This window comes from Rosa chinensis, chromosome 7 (genome assembly GCF_002994745.2).
Source record: "Rosa chinensis cultivar Old Blush chromosome 7, RchiOBHm-V2, whole genome shotgun sequence".
Classification (NCBI taxonomy): Eukaryota; Viridiplantae; Streptophyta; class Magnoliopsida; order Rosales; family Rosaceae; genus Rosa; species Rosa chinensis.
In genome coordinates this window covers 27,375,426-27,390,115 of record NC_037094.1, presented here as the reverse complement: position 1 = coordinate 27,390,115, position 14,690 = coordinate 27,375,426, and the positions used below count along the sequence as shown (strand labels likewise).

Below are 14,690 nucleotides of genomic sequence, written 5' to 3'. Positions count from 1 at the left end.
AACTAATGAAGCAATCTAGTTGACTATTACAATTTTGCACTCAATTTCTGCTTGCTAATAAATGTTGATAAACAACTATCATGTATAACTTCTGGTCAAGTATTTAATTTCTATTAATGTGTACATTGTTCATTTACCTGTCACATATTTCGGTCTCCAACATTTATTACCATCTATTAACACAATGGTTATTATGTGACAAATCGAGAAGGCATTCAAGCCTACTACGAAAAAAGACAATCATCACGGTAGTTTGTTTATTTATTATTTTTTTTAGCTGAATAGAGGGATAAGGGAGGCAAAAACCTCCTTATCGCCTCAAAATTTATTAAAAGAAAAATAAAAGAGATACACAGAGAAAGGGACTAAACCAATACCTCCCTAATGCCTAACAATAGGCAGACAAGAACAAACTATCTATAACTATATTGCAGATGACCTAAACGGTCACTATTACATGATGACAGAATGAAGAGACAGATCAAATCTCACCAAACCAAGGTTGTAGAAGTAGTACCATAGTTCGCTAACAAGTCTGCAACTTTATTACCTTCCCGAAAAGTGTGAGACGGGCGAAATTTCATCATAGCTAAATCATCACGCTAGTTGTTTTAAATATATACAACTTCAATGTGTATCATGTCTATTTAGATTTTACCAGCATTACTTGAGTGTGACTTACAAACTAACTTGCCATATAACATTTGTTTCACTTGAGTAAAAGTCATGAAGTTGTGAATAAAATGTTATGCCCCGTACCAAAACTTTAACTTATTACTAGTTTACCGTTAGTAAAAGACGATTTTTTTACTTCTTGGGTTTCTACTTTACCGTTTAGGGGATGAAGAGTTGACTTTTTCTTTTACCCGATAATTTAGAAAATTTCTTGTGGAAGTTGTAGAATATGTTAAACCGAGTTTGTAAATACGTAGTTTGCCCAAATTGGAGTTCAGATGGAAAAGTTAAGATCGAAAAACTTAAGTTAGTATTCCTTGTCTTGGTGTACTTATTGGGGTTTCTATTTTTGGAAAGGGGGAGAGAATTATTGCAGCAAAACTCTGACCCCAAACCTGAGGCCTTCTCTTTTTCGTTGTTCGGACCCGGATTCGAATTCCGGTGATTTCTTCGCTGTCAGACTGCCGCCGAGCACGCTGCCGGTCACAATTTGATCCTCTCATCCTTCTCTTCCATCCCATGTAAGTATTTCAAGTTCAAAAGTCTTGATTTGAGCAAATCGAAGTGAGTTTGGTCAATTCAGCGTTTCGCTGATTTTCGTTTCGGTTTCGGTTTCTGATTTCTGGCGGTTTCAGGTAGGAAATCTTAGTGGGTTTTGTTGCTAGGGAGGCACTAATCGTTTTCCTACCCATCTTGCAGCTCAATTTGGCCGAAGGAGGAAGAATCAAAACTGAATAGTGGAATTATCGGATTTTTACTTTCGGGCCGATTTTCGACCAATTAGTTGTGAATCGATTGTTGCTGTAGGTATAAAAGTTATGATACAGGTTGTGGGGATCATTTTGGTGTAGGTGGTGTGGCCGGATGTTGGTGTTGGTGTGGTTGCGCATGAAGCCCACGCGCCGCCACTGGTGTGGCGCATGCAGCCACTAAAAATGTATTGTTTTAGTTTATAAATTATACCTAGTGAATTGGATTCTTTGGCCACCATTTTAGGAGAATTTGAGTTTCGATGTTGATCGGAGAGAGTTAGTTTTGAGATTTATTGGAGGTTTATATTCGTTTTTATAAATTGAACTTGATGGGTATCCTTAGAGGATTGGAGCATGTTAAAAGAAAATTAGGGAATGTTAAAAGAGGATTTTGATATTGGTAAATCATTGAGAATCTTGGATTCCGAGTATTATGAATCCTAAATTGGAAAAGCTGGGTTTAAGGGAATTGAGTAAATAATTGAGTTATTAATACTTTGTGGAAGTAATTGTCGATTTTAAACTGTTCATCTTTTATTATTTATATGCTGCTAAATTGTACAGGACGTAGTGAGCCCTTGAGTGAGGAGCATCCTAGTAGGCAGCAGGCATAGCTGTGAGGCTTACCTGTGAGTGGACTTTTGATTTTAAATTAAATTATGCATGCAGTCTGGAATACGATTATGAATTTAATTTGAGACATAAAAATATTTGTTTAAGTACGATTTCAGTGATATCGAAAAAAATTGTATTTTTAAAACGTGACTTGATAAGGAGGCTATCATATGTCGCATGCATGCATTAACTAGTCGGTAGTACCCTCCAGGTAATAGTCTGGTTAGCAGTACCCTTAAGACTATATTCCGGTCGGCAATCCTCTCATTTGCGTTACCTGCTCAGAAGCACCCTCCAGATGGCATGAGGTAGTCAGTCAGCAGCACCCTCTAACTATGTGTGATTAGTCGGCAGTACCCTCTAAGCATCGCCTCCTAGATTCCGGTTGGCAGTTGTAATGCCCCGTACCTTAAAGTTATTACTAGTTATTTGGTTACCATTATTGACCGAGGAGTTGACTTTTTCTTTTGTTTGTTAAGTTGGAAATTTTCTCGAGAATGCCGTAGTATACAAAAAATAAAGTTCGTGGACACGTCGTTTATCTAAATCGGAGTTTTTCGGGAAAGTTAAGACAAAAATGGAAAGTTACTATTCATAGATGTTGTTTTAAAAGAATTTCTATTTTAGGATAGAGAAGAGAGAAGTCAAAGCAGCCAAAGAAGGGACAGGCCCGACCTCCCCCTCCTCTTTTCTTCTCCTTTGTGCCGTTTCTGGTTTTCCGGCGATTTTGTCGCCGTCCGGCCACCCCAGGACGAACCGCTTGGCATGGCGTGATCCTCTCCTCCTTCTCTACCTAGTCATGTAAGTTTTTCACCTTGGGTAGTTTTGATTTTTGAGATTTGAAGAGGAAATTTTCATAAATGGGAAAAATCGGGATTTGCTTTAATCTCCAGTTTCTGGCAGTTTCCGGCCGGATTCTTTGAGGATTTTGGTTGTTGGTGAGGTGCTGAACGCGTTCCTAACCTTGTTGCAGCTTGTTTTGATCGGTGGAGGAAGATGTGAAGGTGTTTGAGAGTGTTAACAGTAACATGAACAGTAATTGTCGAGTTCTTGGTTTTTGTTTGATCTTTCCGTCCATTTCTGCTTCAATTTGGTTATTGTTGCAGGTATATTAATTGTTGGGTGTGTTGTGGAGATGATTTTGAGCTAAATAGGTTGACCGAAATTGGATTTAATCTTTGAGTTTTGTGTTAGACTTGAGGTTGTTGGGTATTGAGATTTCTTTGGAGTTTGATATTGATTATGGTTGTTTGATTATTATGGTTTATAAATGTTATGGGTTAAATCTCTTGGTAAAAGGCTATTGTTGAATTATTTTGTTGGGAAATTAGAGAGGAGATTGTGATTTGAAAAGGAAAAATTAAGAGAGAATTTGGAGATTTTGGAAAGAGAATTATTTTATAATTTGGTGGTTAGTTTTGGTTAAGAAATTGGAATTAAATTGGTTAAGTTATCGGAATGATCCTTGTGAAGATTAGAGTTCTGAGAGCATTGAAATTGTAAGGAATTCCGAAATTCAAGAGTTGAATCCTAAATTGAAGAATTAGTTGTTAGAGGAAATTTCTTTTGAGTAATGAGTATTAATTTCCAAAGGATTAAGCTTTGACTCTTAGATTAATTTCTTATCGAGGTTAATTTTATCCTGCCAATTGTTACAGGACGTACTGATCCCTCGAGCAAGGAGGACATGGGCAGGCAGCAGATTAGCTGCGAGACTCACCTGTGAGTGGATTTTTATTTTATTTAAATAATGCATGTAGCATGGTATTAAGTTTTTAATGGAATACTATTTGAGTATATGTGGTTTCATGGAAAGAAATGGATTTAAAGAAAGGAGTTGGCAAGGAGGCTATCTTCGGCGCATGCGTACATTACCTAGTCGGCAGTCCCTTCTAGATAATAGTCTGATCAGTAGTCCCTTCCAGACTACATCTCGGTCGGCAGTCCCTTCCAGGTGACATGAGGTAGTTGGTCGGTAGTCCCTTCTAACTACCTGTGGTTAGTCGGCAGTCCCTTCTAACCACCGCCTCTTAAATCTAGTCGGCAGTCCCTTCCGATGCGACATCTGGGCGGCAGTCCCCTCCAGATGGCATGAGATGACTAGACAGCAGTCCTCTCTAGTCATCAAACGAGGTTTCTTAAAAAAGGATATTTCAAAAAAAAAAAAATTGAGTTAGAAACGTTGTGAAATCTCGTTGTTTGTCAGTTTTGTTAACAAGAGAAATGGGGAAGCATTCAATTAATTGTTTCATAACTTGTCTCAGTTTTGTCCACTCACTCTAACGGTTTTTAAATATTTTCCCCTAGGCCCTTTGGTTTCAAATGCCCAGATTTCAGATTGGCCGAGATCGCGTCCAGGAACTTGAGGCATAGGAATCAGCGCTTCCGTTTTGATTGTAGGTTAATACTTAACCTACTTTGTATGATATCGGCTTAGTTATGTAGCACCGCTCTGATGTTATCGTATGGAGGTTAAGGTGGAATTCGTACTTCCTGAATGTAACATATACACTTGGAATGTAAATATTGGAATGCGTATCTAAGTAGGAGCTTAATTTTAATCATGTCCAGGTTTTGTGAATTTTGGGTAGCCTACTTTAGGGGAGGTTCTGTAGATTTTTCGGTAGGATTTCACTGAAAGAGGGTCCCACAGGCTCGTACTAGGGTTTCGAGGTGAAACTTAGGTCGGTTTATGTCAGCAATACCCTCCGATGCGTCATCTAGTCAGCAGTGTCCTCCAGATGGCATGAGGTGACTAGTCGGTAGTACCTTCTAGTCATCGAATATTTTACACTGAACCTTGATTTTTAAGTGATGGCTTTAAATGGTTATTTCACTAAGTTGCATGCCGGATTTAAGTTGAAGAAGATGGGAAAGCATTCACTTTACGTTAATTTCTTTAGTAAAGTACTTTATTTTTGTCCACTCACTCTAACGGTTTTGAATGTTTTTCCCTGGGCCCTTCGGTTTTTCAACTGCCCAGATTTTAGATTGCCGAGGTCGTGCATTCAGGAATTCGAGGCTTAGGATCCACCACTTCCTTTTTGACTGTAGGTTATCACTTAACCTACTTATGTATTATATCAGCTTAAATTTGTAGAATTGCTCTAATAACCAAACTTAAGTTGGAAGAATGTTTAATACTTGAGAATTTGGATGTTATGGGTGTGCTAAGATGAATTACTATCTGGAATGTAAAATACCTGGAATGTAAATATTTGGAATGTATATTTGGTGTTGAGATGTTAGTTTAAGCTTCATGTCCAGGTTTTGCTAAATTTGAGTAGTCCATTTTTAGGTAAGTTCTATCGAATTTTTGACAAAACTTTACCTAAGGTAGGCCCCGGCAGGCCCGGTTCAGGTTTCAGGCTGAAATCCGGTTCGGATTCTGTTATAAAAATGGTGTGAACAATAGGAGACACAAAGTTAATACCATAATAGATGATTGAATAGAGTTAGTCTATATGACAACATCCCTCCGTTGTTCTTCAGAAGACAAGCTCGCTTGAAGATTGTAACTCCTTTTGATTGAAATATTTTTTTATTTTATTTTTTTAGAATATTCTTAAGCTACTATAACAATGCATGAATTGTAAACTATGGTAGTGTCAGATTTGTGTATGGTTGAAATTATCTCTTATTAATGCTCAGAATACCTCCGCAAGGCGTCGCCTTCCGATAAAGTGGACGAGGGTCCAATCTTCCGATATGTTGTGAGTTCGCAAGGTCCCGTTATCTGTCAAGAGAAATACAACGGTGTTAAGAGGAGAGACCGTGGTTGGCAGTCTTCGCTCCTCCGATGCTAAAGTTAGACGATGTATTTGTATTGACAAGGTAGCGGTAGGTAGCTATTAATTGTATAATGAATGAAGAGAGAGAAATTGACATTTTATAGGTACAATAATAAGTTACTACCGTTTTGTTTTCGATGTGGGACTGATATGCTTCAATCTGATGACTTTCCATCCCTTCCATAGGGATGACTTCAGGCGGCACGTGTCGGCATGTTGAGGTATGTTTCGGCCTGGGCATGGAACTGGTTTGTTGGTGAAGGTTAGCTTGCTGTGTTCCTGGAGGTCATACTGTCAAGGCTCCTCTGACAAAGTGAGGTGGTCTGGTATGAGTGCTGATTATGGCCAGCAGATACCATGTATTTACAAGTCCCCTAAGTCCCCAGTTAAAGAGGGATTTCTTGGTTGGGGAGTTATTGTAGCTGAGGCGAAACCCTAGGCTACATTTCGGGTGTAATCAGTCAGAGTGCGTCGTCAATCATGGCCTTTGTCTGAGCGAACGCTTATGCCCTTTCTGGTGGGCCCCTGTCGGGCCCTCCAGGGAGTCCGCCATTCCCCAACTAAAAAAGACTTTGGTCACGTGATTGTTTGGTAAGGGGAGCTGCTTGACAGCTTGAGGGGTGCCTTAATGTTGGGAGTTTAACAGCTTGATCAGTGGTTTTCGTAGGCTATGTTAATACGTCCCTTACCCTTTTCCGGAGGAGAAAAACTTGACTGCACATTCTCGTAGAGGTCGATGTACTGATAATAAGTGGGGTGTCCATTACTGGTTACCTCCCCGCTATGTTTGGATTATGTCGATTGGTGTGATTATGTTGCCTTTTGGCGGCTATAATGACGATGTTGGGAAACTAAGTTTGTTAGCGGTTAACGGGGTATGAACTTGGAATGAAATTGGTTTACCGCGAGGAGGTCCGTTATTAACAAACAATTATGCTAGTTGTTCCAAAGTTGTTGGTGCAAACAAGATGTTGGCGGTGCACAAAGGATGTTGACGGTGGAGCATGGATTTTTGCAGTGAGCCTAGTTTTCTGGAATATTGGCTTTGTAAATGTTGACTTTCATTGGGTATAACCTTAGAGGAGAAACAATGTTGTTGTCGAAACATGATGTTTACTAGCGGTGTGACTAAGGTGTTAACGGTGAAACGAGGGTGTTGGCGGTGAGCCATTTGAATTTTTACTTTTGTGCTAAGATTTGGAACAATCTTTTGGCCATAAATGCGCATTTATGACTTCATGGGTGTTTTACCGAGGCAACGTCTCGGTTAGTGGGGGTACGTAGTGCAATCTTGTATGGCGGTTATTTTTTTTGACAGTGGGTATTTATTGAGGGTGTTTGTATTTAAGGGGGAAACGAAGTCGTGTTTTCTTCACTTTGCCCTATTTTGCAAACTCTTCTTTGTCTTCTTTGTTGAGAGAGAGAGAGAGAGAGAGAACTAGAAAGTGAGTGAGAGTACTGACGATCGAGTGAAGGAGCAAAAATCGAGTGGAGAAACCGATATCGTCTTCGCCTAAACTGTTTTGTTGTTCTTCTGTCTTCCTGTTGGTAAAGTTGAGGTATGCCTCCTCTTTTTGAGATTTTATGTTCTTGTTTGGGTTTTGCATTTTTTTGCGAGTGCCAGTGCCTTATAGGGGTCGTACAAATATGCTTGTGTTTTGCTATGTATTGTGTTTGATGGTCTGTGGATTTTGTTTGGTTTTTTTTTTCTGGGTTTTGAACGATTGTGTTCTTGAGTGAGTTCCTGTGGCTACTAGCATAGGGTAGGTTTAGATCTAACTTGACTGCTAACTTCTAGGTTAGAGCATTTGTGGGGTATGGGGGACGTTATCAATATTTCAAGTAGCGAAGAATCTGCGCATGATGTGTCGTCACTTAACTCCTCGGAGAGAGACTTTATTGACTCATTGCATCGTCCTACTTCTGTAGGAGGTAGTTTCGAGGAACCGCTAGACATAGCTCCGCTACAAACCATTTCTCGGCCACGAATGGTGTAGCGTCAAAGTGATGAGCATGAGATTGTTCGTCAAAGTGAGGTGGCGGAGAAGTCCGACAGTAGCGAGGATAGTGTTGACTCTTCGGGTCAAAGTGACGAGGGGGTTGGAGTTGAGAAGGGGCAAACTCTCAGCCTACCAATTTTTCTTAGACCCTCAATGATGGTACCGGGGCGGATGAACATTCCTCTATCATGTCGTGGAGGAAAATAAATAAGCTGCGAGAGCGATTCCGACTTCCCAGTATCATGAAATTGCGGCCATTACAAAAGGATGAGAAAGCTACTTACTTAGAGAAGGGTTATACCGCTATTCATGAAGCCATCCTCCACCACTACGTGAAGCTGCTGCTACTTCCGAGTCTACAGTATCTGCTGCACAAGTTGAATGTTGCGGTTGACCAAGTTTTCATAAATATGTAGAAGATGTTGTTAGTCTTGACCGCCTTATGGGACTTGTCGGGGTGAGAATTTCCTTTGGTGGCGGAGGTTTTATTCTTTTATAAGTTGACATACAATGAGAGGAAGAATTATGGTGGCACCCTGAAACTAACTCGTCGGCCTGGAGCTCTGAAACTTCTGGAACATACCCCCGATTCTTCTACTACATGACATGTTGTCGTGTGCGTTGCTACGGAAGGTTGGGAATATGACACAAGGCCAAAAGGGGCCAAGCCTCCGCGATTTAGGGTTTCATCGAAGTTTCAAGCAATAAAAGGTTGTTGTTTGATTGCTTATCTTTGTATTGAGTGTTCATTTTTTTTTTTTGTTGACTCTGCCATTACCTTTAACCATTGTGTTTGCCTCGTTATGTGATAACTTGTGTGTGTGTTTGCAGAGGGCTGGAGATCGAAGTTGACGGATAGTGAACAATAGCCGGTGTGTCGTGTGCACTACTGTCGGACAAACAAGAACTGTCTTGATCTCCGCGTTCTATCACATTGGTCACTGCTTATTCACTTGGCCCTGACTCGTGAGCCCAGTAATTGATACTTGTCATTGGATCTATGTACTTTGTTACGTTCTTGTTGTTACCTGAATTTTGTGTGTGTGTGTGTGTGTTTTTTTTTTTTTTTTTTTTTTGCAGCGGCAATTCAAACGTACAAGAGGACCGACGAAGTTCTGAAGAAGGCGATGGCAGACCCTTGTGGGATTAAAGATTATGTTCACTTCATGCTTGACGAGTCTGTCAAAGTGCACAAGAAGACCATCGACCCTAAGACGAGGGCGGTAACAGAGGGACAGAAGCGAAGATTCTGGAAGCTCTCCTGCATTCCACTCGCGTAAAGTTGAAGAAGAAGAAGATTGGCTGCAAAGAGAGAGATGTGGCGGACGAGGCTGGGCAGGAAAAAGAGGAGACTGGATTGGTTCTGGAACTTCCTACTGGCAAGCTTCAAGAGAAGACTACGACTGTTGTTGGAGAGCTGAATGTGGCAGATGAAGATGGTAACAAGGAGGAGAAGAAGGATGTTGAGAGAGAGAAGAGAAAGAAAATTATGGCGGACAAGGGAGGGGTCAAACATGACAGGAAAGATGTTGGTGGGAGCGTTGTCGAGGGTTCAAGCTTTGGCGGGAGCGCCATTGGTTAGTCTGAGGGGCTATCTACTGTCCTGCAGAAGAGGAAAATTGGCTCCTTCGCCATTCCTCCTGATCCTGCAAAAAAGGTAAAGGTTGTCGAGAAGCATGTGGCGGTTGGCGGTAGCCAAGGTTCCAGGGGAGGTGGGTTTGTCTCATACAATCCTGTCCTTGGGTTGGTGCAACGTGCGCCCACTAGTCAATAAGGTTTTCTGTACAAGGTGTATGAGCGCCTTGGTTTTGGCAGCGAGGGGAGAGTTCCCTGCCCAGTGGTGGCATCGAAGTTAGAGACATCCTTGGACCTTATTTTGAAGGGTGCCTACGAGCTTTACCTCTACCAGGATTCATCGGAGGAGCATAAGTTGAAGCAGGAACTTCTGCAAGCTCAACGTGACTTGGTGGCAGAGAGAGAAGAACAAAACCACCTAGGGGAACATTGCTAAGCTCGATTGTGCTCTCCTTGATGTGAAGGAAAAGTTCAAGCATGCAGTTTACAAAACTATCGCTGACATTGCCACCATCCTTGACCTGAACTCCGAATTGGCGGCCCTAAAAATGGAGATAGCTGAGAGGGAGGTCGATTGCAGTTTTGAGGGCGTTGCAATCGTTGGTGTTATGGCCACTATCTTCATGGTGTTTACACCATTTGCCAATGTTTCTGGGCTTTCCTACTTTGGAATATTTTCTTGGGGGTGGTGGCGGAATTTAATCCTTACATTGATCATATTTTTCTTCATACGAAGTCGTCAATACCATGAATACTTCAAACTTTTGAGGGTTCGTAGCGGGCTTATTGTTACAATTGTCGCGGCGATCATTATGGAAAAATCTATTTCCCTTGTTGTGGTATTGCTGGTCTCTTTGCGCTTGTCTTGGTAATTGCCCTATTGCCATTCCCTCTTTTTGTTATTTGGTGGTGAGTTGATATTTGGGGTGGTGGTGGTGGTGGTGTTTCCTTGTTGGAATGTGGGGGGCTGGGATGTCTTTTGTGGAGTTTATGGTGGTGGTGGGGTTGCGCTATAAGTGTTGTACTCCGCCTGGGCGTGTAAGACTGCTTCACTCATGACATGGTCGTATGTGTCATTTGGGCAATTGTAGTTAAGGTGGTACAAGAATTTTGCCTTGAGGAGCCCTTGCTTGAAGGCCGCCAATGCCATTGTTTTGTCCAGGTCCCGACACCTTGATGTGGCAGTCCTCCATTTCGTTACAAATGCCTTTAACCATTCGTCAATGCTCTGCTTGACGCTGAACAATTGGCTTGAGTTGTGATAACTGTCCGTCATGAGGATGAATCGTGACAGAAATGCATTTGATAGGGATGAGAATGAGTGTATGGAGCCTGGGGGGCACTCAAAGAACCAGCTCATTGCCTCACCGTCCAATGTTTCGCTGAATAAATGACAGAGAGTTGCGTCGTCATACCTTTGTTGTTGGTTGGTTACCTTTTTGAACTTGTCCATGTGGACAAATGGGTTTGTCAAACCGCTAAATTGGGCAATCTTGGGAGTCTTCGCATATGTCGGTCTGATGCTTTGCAAAATTTTAGCAGTAAATGGGCCTAGACGCGCGTCAAATAGCGGGTTTTGAGTTGGTTGTAGGGTGCTTGTTGCAACTCTAATTAACCTTTCTTCTAGTTCCCGCATTTTTTCTAGGATTAAGGTGGTGGCATCGACAGTAGGCCTGGGGATTTGCGGATTTTGTGCCACAATTTTCCAGGTAGCTGGCACATTTGCCGCTCCTCTCTGCTAGCCTGCGTTGGATGAGTTGTGGTATTATGGCTGTGAGTCTGCTACCTGTTACCTGCTCCTGCACCAAATGTGGCGGTGGGGCTAGCCCTAATCTTGTCAGTTTAGGTGGGTTTAGAGCGACATTCATCCAGATTACTGATGTCGGTGCTGCCCTTACCCTTGTGCTTGGGTTGAGCCTTGTGCTTTGCGAGTGTTCGCTTGGTGCCGAATTTGCGTTAGTCCCTAGTGCCTTCTTCAGCTCGTCGAATTTTGATAATAGTGACGCCACTTGGTTTTGAGCTTCCGTCTTCTCCTTTCTTTCTTTCTCCCGCTCTCTGTTTACTTTGTCCAGGTCTGCCAAAGCTAGTTCCAACATGGAGGCGAGGTCTCGGCTTGGCACTTGACGGCTGGTGCCGATTTGGTTCTCCACAGCGAACTATGTTAGGGGTACCTCGGGGGTGCTGAGGGGTCACCTATCAGTGTTAGCCGGTGTAGTGAACAATTTGCGGTTGACTGTGATTGTTGGATTGGCAGGGTTCGTGGGTTGAGGGTTGACAGATTGGTTTGTCTGGTCGTCAACGCCATTTCCGCTACCGCTAGCCATGGTAGATTTATAGAGGAGTGGCCTTTAGTTTAAAGGGGTTTCCACAGACGACACCAATGTTAATGCTTAGAATACCTCTGCAAGGCGTCGACTTCTGATAACATGGACGAGGGTTTAATCTTCCGATATGTTGTGAGTTCGCAAGGTCCTGCTATCTATCAAGAGAAATACAACGGCATCAAGAGGGGAGGCCGCGGTTGGCTGTCTTCGCTCTTCCGATGCTAAAGTTAGACGATGTATTTGTATTGACAAGGTAGCAGTAAGTAGCTATTAAATGTGTAATGAATGAAGAGAGAGAAGTGGATCTTTTTAAGGTGGAACAATGAGTTACTTCAGTCTTGTTTTCGATGTGGGACTAATATGCTTCAGTCTGATGAATTTTCATCCCTTCCACACGGACGACTTCGGGTGGGGCGTGTAGGTGCGTCGAGGCATGTTTCAGTCTCGGCATGGAACTGGTTTTTCGGTGAAGGTTAGCTTGTTTGTTCTCGGAGGTCACACCGTCAAGACTCCTCTGACAAAGTGAGGTGGTCTGGTATTAGTGCTGATTATAGCCGGCAGATACCATGTATGTGCATCTCTAGTCTACCTTTAAGCTTATACTTGATGAAAGAGTTAGTGAAAGTGATAAATAATCAAAGTTTATAAACCATTTGTTCGCTGTAACTAGAATACAAAGTCCAAACTAAGGATCCTAAAGGTTGTATAGACTCTTAACTCTATTCAATCATCTATTATGGTCTTAACTTTGTGTCTCCTATTGTTCACACCATTTTTATTCAGAACTTCATAGCTTTTACTCAAGTGAAAAAAAAAATGTTATATGCATGTTAGCTTATACACTTTTTATTTTATATTTGGAAGTAAACCACTGAAAAATTCCTTGTTTGGCTTTGCAGTCGAGAGGTGATGCAGAAGACTCTACTTTATTCAAGGAGAAACAATGCCCTAGGAAGCAAGTAGTTTCAGTTAATCGAGTCTGAGGAAATGGGCCATTTGTTCGTCATTTTGATTATCCCATGACTGAACTTTTATCGACATTTTCTCCTTGTTAAATTGTTTGACATTTCAAGCAGCCAATTGCTTTGGCACTCTTAATTGTTCTTTCATTGGAAGGGTAAAAAAAAATTATAATAATGCCCATCGAAATGTGCATATCCGCTGCTGTTCAAGCATTTCTGCATATTATAGTTTCATGTTGTCTCCTTTTTTCTTGTATTCTTCCCTGCGTTGTATTCTTTTGGAGGTTATGCTTGTGATTCTTTTCGGCCAAATAAATTCACTCGGTAAAGGAAGAAACCAAGGATGAAATGCAACAACTTCCTCTGTAAGATCGCCACCACTTCATTTTCCATCAATGGATATAAATATATATATATATATATATATATATATTTATGAACATATTTAATCTTGGTGTAATCAGTTTACTTGGATGTAAAAATTCATGTTACAGTGCATGTATCTCACATGCATACAATATTATCACTTTGCGAACTCATTACTTAACAATACTCTATATTACTCTAATAAAGACCTTATTTACGTACCTTATTAAAGAATTTTTCTTACTTACCACATGAATTGTCATGGAGATAATAAAAATTATCTAAATAATAAATTATTATCTGAAAAATGTTATACATAATAAAAACATGCGTGTACTACAAAAAATCATTAAATATCCAAATTCAAATAACAAATGGCCGGACAACTTACATCAAATTTATAGTTGATTACCAACCGTGTGTGCAAGTGGATAATCTAAATTAAGTTTGAAAGCTGGGGGGAATTTCGTTCATATATAAACGAGTGATTATATAGTCTATATATATAATGGTATTGCTGGTCATTTTAAATGTGGGTTTGGAGTTAAACACAGGTTCTCTTAGTTGCTTGACTTGTCTCATATTAGGCTCTTCTTAGAGCAAGTGCACCTGTACTTAAAAAATGTCAAGGTCGAAAAGTCAAGGCGTCGACCAGTCAAGTTACTGTTCACTGCCACTGGACATGGGTTTCTACCCGTTTTTCTTTTACTGTTCATTTCCACTGTTCGTTGAGTATTTTACTGTTCATTTTTACGTTACAAACATATATAATGCATGTTAATTGACCACCGTAGGATCGGCCATTTAATTGAAACGAAGGGCTAGGATTGTCTGACCGTTAGGCCCAGATTTCAAATAGGACCAACGGCTATCTTCCACGTGGCAACTTCGGGCCCCCTCACTATAACGACTGGGCTTCAGTTTCTGCTTGCTACGGCGCCACGCGTCAGCTTCTCCTGCTTCAGTCTCTTCATCAACGCATCTGTTTCTCTTCTCTCTCCGCATACGTCACCCACGCTTGGGTGTGGGCCGAGCTGTCACAGGCCTTGGCTGGGTCAAGGAAAATGTCATCCTCTTGCCTTTTTTCTTGGCTTCGGTCAAGAAAGGTCATCCTTTGCCCGGTCAAGCTTGTGTTGGTGGAAGAGAGATTTTGGGGTAGGCCAGTCACCACCTCAACAAATCTATGTGGAGGCCGGTCATAGACAAACCGATGGAAATGCTGTTAGGGCAACTCCAACCATTGGCTCTATTTGGGGGTGCTATTCTCATTTTAGCACCCCCTTGTTGCACTATTCATATATGACTCAATTCTCATCTCCAACAATCAGGTGCCATATAGGGGTGCTATTTTCACTATTCCTGATTAAAATATAATATGAGTATAATGAGATGAAGGATATTTGGTGTGAGGAAATAGAAAAGAATGGGCTGGTATTTATAGAATTTCCTACAATTTACTGTTCCAACGGGTATATTTTTTTTCCCTCAATTTTCTGGTAATTTTTTAAATATTTTTTCGAAACAAAAAGGAAATAATAACCCTTCATTTAATAAGAGCCGTTGATAAGTTTTTTTTCCCTCAAATCTGAGCCATCAGATTGAAAATAGATCAGTTTGAGTAAAAAAAATA

The 14,690-nt window shown here is 41.2% G+C and overlaps 1 long non-coding RNA gene across 3 annotated transcripts; it reads left to right on the top strand.

The window, feature by feature from the left end:
* The first annotated feature begins 2,710 nt into the window (after positions 1-2,710).
* On the top strand, positions 2,711-12,816 carry LOC121050547. Of its 3 annotated transcripts, none has more exons than XR_005803316.1 (4): positions 2,711-2,843; positions 2,946-3,148; positions 3,701-3,764; positions 12,632-12,816. It is a non-coding gene; the product is annotated as an uncharacterized LOC121050547 (long non-coding RNA). The 3 variants fall into 3 exon arrangements; XR_005803314.1 differs by lacking the exon at positions 12,632-12,816 and adding an exon at positions 4,350-4,572; XR_005803315.1 differs by lacking the exon at positions 12,632-12,816 and adding an exon at positions 4,350-4,572 and having other exon boundaries at positions 2,729-2,843; positions 3,016-3,148.
* Positions 12,817-14,690: the final 1,874 nt, after the last annotated feature.